Source organism: Falco peregrinus, chromosome 12, assembly GCF_023634155.1.
Source record: "Falco peregrinus isolate bFalPer1 chromosome 12, bFalPer1.pri, whole genome shotgun sequence".
NCBI lineage: Eukaryota > Metazoa > Chordata > Aves > Falconiformes > Falconidae > Falco > Falco peregrinus.
Window position 1 is genome coordinate 3,952,228 of NC_073732.1, and position 8,414 is coordinate 3,960,641.

Below are 8,414 nucleotides of genomic sequence, written 5' to 3' on the forward strand. Positions count from 1 at the left end.
GAAACATTGGCACCAAAACTGGATACATTATTCCAAGTATTCCAGCATCTATTTCATCAACACTGCATAAAGAAAAAATGTTTGCGTGCAAGTGTATTTCTGTACATCCACACACATTGTACTGAGCATCTGTCTTTTATCCCATCAAGCACCACAGGAGGCCTCTGACCCATCCCACTGAGAATTTCTTTGGAACTGCTTGTCCACTACAATCACTAAAACCCTTTTGTGCCTCAAGAATACAGTCCTCTATTCGTTGGAAGTCCTTTCTTATTCCTGGATGTGCAATTTCAGATTTGCCTTACTGAAATGCTTTTGTTGTTCTCCTCCAGCAAGAGGCCCCAAGAAATCTGCCGTGCTGTGTATGATTCACTGCTGCTGAACAGCCGTCACCGCAATTGCTTCCAGACCTTCATGAAAGCACTGAGTAGCACCGATCGCTGCAGAGGAAAAGAATCTCAAACACCTATTTGATAGGGATTCCCACTAACTATTACTAATAAAACTCTGCTAACTGGTTCTTAATCCTTCTGACACGTGCTCTAAGGATATAGTAATGATATTCTGGAGCAACAAGACAGGCTTTTGTGAAGCATATACATACACACTCGGGGCTGCTATGAAACCCAAGCCTGTCATTCCTCCAAGTCGCACTTGCTTGACAAGAATTATGTCCCATAAAACCCTCTCAAGAGTCATTCCAGCTCTCAAGGCACCACTGATGTCCCGGGAGCTTCCCCTCTGTTTTGTTTCAGACAGATGTCTGGACAAATAACTCTTTGCTGCGCTTTTCTGGGATATGTGCCTGATCTTCCACAGTTTATCAAAAACTAAAACATCACTGGGTCAGTGATTTCCCCAGGCATCTCTTCAGACTCTCCCTAAATACCAGGTTATTGAATTGTCCCTTTAGAAAAATCTTAAAATATCATCTGCTCAACATGTACTGCACCAGACTGATGAAGATATCCCAGTACTAGCAATAAACAAGCACATACCATTCTCATTCTTTTTAAAAACCAGCACACACATACCTAGTAAGTATTCTGCTTCTTGTTAAACAATTTTGCCATCTTCACCTAGGAACAAAGCTAAACAAGTGAAGATCATTATTCCTAATGTTCTACTTCTTGTCCTTAAATTGAACTGTGTTTAAGATGGGTTCAAGATTGTGTTTCTCTCTCTTGGGTAAATAACGCCTTATCTGTTGCCGCAGTGGCAGCCACAGAGGCCAATTAGCAGACATGCTGACTGAATTATGCTCCTACCCCAGGAATGTGTTTCTGACTCTGAATGGAGGCACACTGGCAGGCTTACATGGGAAAACTCCTCGCTGCTGTTGATCTGGCCAGATCTCTGTAAGAACACATTGTTTTGTTTTCACAAGCCCTTCAACTGGAGTCTTTCAAAAAAAGAACCCCTCAAAAATCAGTAAGAGACTGAATGCTTTTGCCCTCTTGAATGTTTTAATTGTTTGTCCCAACAACATTGTTGACTGCTGGCTTGAGAGGTACCACCTGAGCCACCAAATCCAGCACCTGGGTACCACAGCCACTACTGCATAATCTCACCCCAATTTATACAGATCACTTTAAATGAGCTGCGTTTCTCACTCCTCCATCCTGCTGCTGGGCAGCTCTTCAAGCCTCACCACACTGACAGTGATGGAAATCATCTTCCAATTGCCCATCTAAACGGACACACGGCAACTTCACGCTCATTTTTCCCTTATGCCAACCTTTGCTTTTGACTTCTACAGCTTTTCTTAACTCCCCCCTGTCGCCGCTCCCCTTCACATGCAGCAACCTTACCCTTCCTCACTGAACAAACAAGCCAAGTTCTTAAAAAAAAAAAAAAAAAAAAAAAAAGCAGCTACTCTTTGGGAGGTGACGTTATGGTAGGTGACAATTTTCTGCTGGAAGCTGGTTACTTAGAATCACACTGGTGGGCTCACTGAGGGGGGTTTTAGCTTCGTGGCCCTTGTATGGACACAACCAAAGGAAAGCACTGACCTAGTATAGCGCTCGCCTTAGCAGGGGGTTTGACTGTAGATGGAGCACTTGCACCGCTGGAGAAACCCCACAAGTGCCTGCCGACCCCTTCCTGGCAATTCCCACCTATTTTAAAATAGGGAAATATTTGTCCCATGTGGTGTACTGTGACATTCCGTTAAAAAAAAAAAAAAAAAAAAAAGCAAAAGAAAAAGAGAAAAAAAGTTAGTGCTTGGCAAGCTCTACCCAAATCAGCCCCAAGTAGGAAGAACACAGCCTCATGCCCTGCAGCCGTGCTGGCTGTGTTGCACGCATGTTAAGACACGCAGTGAGTGCCATCTCTGTAAAGTGCTGACACATTTGCTAGACTCGCTGCTATTAAGTTTTAAGGCTTTTCGGTGAAGTTCAAAAATAGCTACCTTGAAAAGGTCTAACAGCTTCCAGGAAAAGGCGCTGCCAAACAAATCCACTGCTGGATCTATTGTTGGTGGTTTTTTGTTTGCTTGATCGGCTGGTTTGTTGGTTAGTTGGTGTTTTTCTACTATTTATTAATAAAATCCTGTGGAACCGCTTTTATTTCACTTAACCATCAACTTTCTAGTGCAAATCATGAGCCAATTTATTCATGCAAATGAAGACTATCATCCCCTTTTAGCACCACACTAGAATTAGAACACCTCTTTTACAAAAATGGATTGGTTCTTGGAGAAATGGGCAGGAAAACCAGAAATCTTTACACAACATTGAACCGGGTTTATTGGGTCCACTGCCTTGTATCTGATCATGACTATCACAAGTTCTTCAGCAAGTGTGGACAACAAAAATCTTGTAGAAAGTAATTTAGAAACCCCTATAGTTCCAGAACCATCCTCCTACCTCCCACTATGGCAGAAAGGACTCTGAGGTAAGGACAGAAGTCTGTACAGGAACACTGTATTTCTGAGAGATGCTGTCATCTCACATCCCACTCAGAGAAACACTTTTGCCTGGATAACTAACTAACACCTAAAGACTCACGTAAGACTCTAAATCAAATATTTTTTATTAGATATTCAAGACTTTCATTCTGTTCACCAATATAACTGGTAAATTTACTTTCTTTTTGAAGAGTAAGCACTGGAAATACAGTGTGCTCTGTGAATGCCCCCCTCCCCCCTTTTTTTTGATAAGGCAACAAAAGGCATGCAGTGATGAAGCTCTGTTACAAAGTACATGCTATCATCTCCATGGCACAGGAGAGCTAAAGCTATGCTCCCTTTGCACTCTGAAGGAAATCTTTTTGTCTAAGTTTCCAGGTGCCTTTCTGCTTACTTCTTTTGGACAAACCCACTGGGGAACAAGATGCAATCCTTCTCTTCCTCATATCAAAGTTCCTGCCTTGTGTGCTTTCCCTTCCACCAGGCAGCTGATGCACGAGAAACCTCTTGCCAGCTCATATCCATGGAATAATAAAAAGTACCTGATCACTCTGTGTTGCTGATTAAAGCAAGAACTGCATTCTGAAAGTAGAAATGTGATCTGAAGACAGCCAGCCCCATCAAGCATAAGCTGAATATATTAACTGGAAGTTGATTCTGAAAGCTCTTCAGCAAAGCGCAGCTATTTCAGAAAGCTCTCGCTATAGGGACCCAACTTACAACCACCTAAAAGCTGTTCAACTTGTCTGCTCATTCATTCGTTTACTTAAGGCTGTAAAGCTTAATGCCTATGTAGCAGAAAACAAGAGACTGCTCTTAGAAGTCAATAGCCACTTGGCACATTAACCAAAGCACCGGCCAGTGCACGTGGAACACAGGTGCTCTGAGAAATTCATCTATTGCCAGCAAACTGCATGAAATTTGAGGAAGAAATTAAGCAACTGCTTTAGGTACTTCTCAGTATCCTAAACCATCACTAACTGATTTGAAAAATCCTTGAAATAGGCATCCTTTTTGTTTGTTATCCCTTTCTTCTCCCAAGTTACAGTGGGGAATGACAGGGAAGTCCCCCTCTCCATGTACCAGCCCTACTACAGACAAGACTCATCAGCTTCTGGTATTTAAACACAACTGACATGACAGAGAAAAGAGCATTTCTAAGCAGGGAAAAATTTTCCAGCCCCTTCAACATTGAAAGATGTCCCTCAGACGGACAACTCTACCAAAATAACTCATCCTGTCTTACAACTGTTTTGCTAAATTTGGCAAACCCTAACATGGAGAGCTCAACCAGCACAGACCTACACGCAGACATGCCCCAGTGCCCTGCAGCCAGGGCAGAGACAAGAACAAGTGTGGAAAATGGAGGCCACAACAGCTAGAGAGAATCGACGCCATCTGCTAACGTGTCAGATGTCCAGGCTCTGGCTCTCCAGCACGCTCTTTTTATGCAACCAGAGGAGCAACCTGCGCACCCTCCCTTACCTGTGCCAGCACTAACAAGCCCCGTCTCTGCACACATCCCACCTTCGTCCAGCCGTACCCTGGGGAAGGGAGGGAGGAAGAACACCAGGAAGGCTGGTGTGGTGCTAGACCACTTGCCTTCCTGGGATTTAGGAGGAAGGGTCTCTAAACAGAGTCCTAGAAGTAGTAGAGGGAGTGAAGGAAAAGGCAGAGGTACGCAGTGACCCTCCACTTACCCCTCCAAAGCGTCCAGCCCCAGAGGATACAGAAGTCTGTGGGACCAGGAGAGCAGCAGGAGCAGACACATGGCTACAGGGACAGGAGAACTGCTGCAGCTGAGCAAACCTGGCTACAGCACTGTGATTGATTCAGCTGAACTCTGAAACTGTGACAGGCCCTTGGGGATGGGAAAGGGGAGGGGCACCTTCAGAAAAATTGCACCCAGGACTGTTAATTAATGTAGTAATTATGAGCACATATTTGTCTCTTAAAAGGCGACAGAATTTTCCATAAAAATTAAAAAGCAAGGAACAGTCGCTACCCTACGACAGCCACAGAAAGCCAGGTCCTAAAAATAAATACTTTTCTTACTTCCTTTTTATTTCATTTTATTTTCTTTCTTTATATTTGAGCACTACACAGAGATGAATCTACGGCCTTTTCATATAATCCCAGCATGACCATCAGATTCAAACTCAGACCCAAACTCCCTTCTGTTGGGATCTACAGCTTCCCGAGGTTGGGCTGGAGGGGGCAAGGAGTCACACGCCTGGAACACAGCAGGAACCTACAACTCAAAGCTTCTTTGCAAGACACAGTTTGCTCAACCCACCAGAGCATACCCAGGCATGCCCACAGAGAAAGGGAGAGCAGTTTCACAAATGATCTCCTGTGCTTTCTCCAGCAAGAGTCCAGGGACGTCAGACTCACTCCAAAGTAAGTGCTCTGCATGCTCTCAGTTTATATGTCACAGGAGAACTACAAGTAAATAATTAAAGTCCTACCGAAATCAGTATCCAGGCTACTCTGATAATAGAAATCTGAAGCAGAATCAGAAGGGAAGGGAAAGAATTAATTCATCATCTAATTAGAAACCAGCACATAACCTTCTCTAACTAAACTAGTGGCAGGAGGCAAAGAGATCAAATAAAAACAAGCACTACTGAATAGGAAAGATACAAAAACTATGCCAAGAAAACCACTGTTGTTTAAATGATGGACTCACAACTGAAAGCAAGATACATTATTTATGTCAACTATTTATGTCCTTTTTGATTCCCTTTTGGCTCCGATTTGCTGTCACTGGTGAGTTACAAGGCTATTAATAATGCATAGCAATGAATAATATATCCAGTCACACCAACTGAATTTTGTCTGTCTGTATGGCCCAGTGAGTATTTATATATTTATTATACTTGGGGATTTTTCTGAATGGCAGCTGAGACCTGTATATATAAACTAGTTCAAACCTGTAAAACAATAAAAATATTTTGAAGCAATTGCCGGAGAAATAGAAAACATGGAAGTAGTCAGGGGTCGATTTCAGTTCAGACAGCCGCCAGCAGGCATGAATCAAGGCACCAGAGCTTTGGTTAGAAAGTCCCATACAGAATATCCCCTCTGTCACTCAAACCGTCTTCTGAGGCCATAACTTGCGAGAACATTTTCAACCATTTGACTTTATTACAAAAAATGAACACCCACAAGAACCATACAAATCCCCCAACTCCCATCTCCTCCTGCACTTCAAACGGAATTTCATGACAGCAAAAGAGCTTCTTGGGAATGCAAGAAGCGCCATTCATTTAGGCTTCTTCCACGCAATACCATCCAGAGTCACTGTGAAGCCTGGGAGGAAAAGAATCCCCAAAAACATAGCCCAAGGTCATGCTAGAGAGTGGCCCTGAACAGCACACAGTTAACTCCTGAGCAGTTCAGCATTCCTAAGCATTTGTAGGAGCAGGTAAAATCCACTATTGAGAATACCACATTCATTCATATAAAAGCAACATCCTGTGACGATACTTACACGTCCAGAGCCACAAAAGAAGTTGGGTATACAGTAAGAACACATAACAGAGACATCCTGGCTTTACAAGGTGAAATCTGGATTAACAAATCCTACCAATTTAGCCTTATACCAATGTCTTTTATTATTCTGAGCAAAACTGTAAATTAATCCCTTCTGAACATCCCAGTGTGAGTAAATTGCATGATGGAGTAACACAGGTACAGTCTGACCTGTAGCTAGTTCAAGTGTAGTCCCCGAGCAGGGTGGTCCCAGCCCCCTTCCTTTCACCCACAGATATAACTACACACCTTGAAAGCAAACAGATTCAGCATGCTGATCTGATGAGAATAGATGTCTGGAGTTTTTTTGGTGGTTTGTTTATTGTTTTTTTTTTCCAGGCCAACTTTCCAGTCTGATTCCAAGGCCACATTATCATTACATGCAACAGAAAGAAAAGCAGTGGGAGCACATGAATTTAAAAATACATAAAAATCTATGTGTAGTGGAAGGACAGAGAGGGGGCGGTGGGATGGGACTAAGCTTATTTTCCATAGCTGCTGAAAATTACATAAAATTAGATGCAATGTAGAAGCAAACCTTTAAAGTAAAAGTAAGGAATTAATTGAAGCAAGCCTGTATTTGACTGAGAATACAAATGAACTTCTTGATGCCCGAGCCAAGTCACTGTATTAACAACTGTGAGTTCCATTAAAGCTGTAAATAGGCAGTCTAGAAAAACTCCCTACGTATTCCTCTGGTGCCATATGATATATTCACATTCTAAGAACTTACTGAGCAATCCCCACCTATTATTTAAGCACATTTGAATATAATACAGCAAAGTAGGATCACATTCAGAACTCCATCAACTCCCTGCTATGAAATGCAGAGAGAAAGACTCCTAAGCTAACTGTAATTGAACTGTATCTTAATTAATGAGGAGCAAATGATAAGATCAAGCACAAGACTGCCAATAAATTTCAAACTTAACAATTATGACACAGCTGCATGAGCGTGCAGAAACAATACTTATTTGGACAGCAAAGGAAAGTAAATTAACCGAGATTCAGGGTCCTGCTGCTGCTTTAAGGTCAACAGATAAACAATTTGTGACAGACCTAAGTGTTGCTTACCTGCAAGAAGAGTGCTACATCAACAGGCATCAGCTTCCAAGCATTTTCTGAGACCAGATCCAGAAGAGGGATCCATTTTCTCTGTTATCATAGAGCCTGTAATGAAAAACAGAGCACAGTCTAATCAGCAGTTTCAAGGTAATAATTTCGCACCACTCAGCTGAAGCAGAACTTCACAGCTCATCAGGTAGCAAGAGGAAAAATTATTTTTGTCCTAAAATAGTTTCTGTTCCCCTACTGAAGATACCAGCAAAACTCATGTCATCAGGTTTTACTGCGGGCCTGCCTAGCGCGGAGGCCACGCACTGGGAAGGATTTCATCACGGAGCTCAACACTCACCCTGGCCAGTGACTACAAAGTCGCACTTTCACTCGTCAGCACTCTGCAAGATACTAAAATATGTCATTATGTCTAACAGCCTGTGTATGTATGTCCTTAATACAGGACATACATATAGTCTGTGTGCAATAAATGGAGCATGTGTTCAGTTGTAACACAGCAAACAAAAACCCGGGGCTAGCTCGGACAGTCAGTATCTCGCGCTGCAGGCACGGAGACACCTTGCCAACAGCTGTGCTACCTGAACTCATTTCCATCCTGAGTTTATTTTTTTCTGCAGTTCAACCAACATAAAGATGCTTACATTAAACACTTCAGGCAAAGCCCGCCTGGGCAGCAGGCTTGAATCACTCTGTCAAGGCAAGGGCAGGTTAGGAACCTCCACGCAAGCCACGCTAACCTGTAGGGACACAACCGCTGCCTTGGCAAACAGCATGAGGAAGTATAGCCTGATCTGAAAACAGTTAAGTTAGCCACAGCCTTCAATAAAATCACTACACCGCCCTGATCCCCACAGCTCTCAGCAGTGATCTTTTTTTAAGTTATTTTTATTTAAAT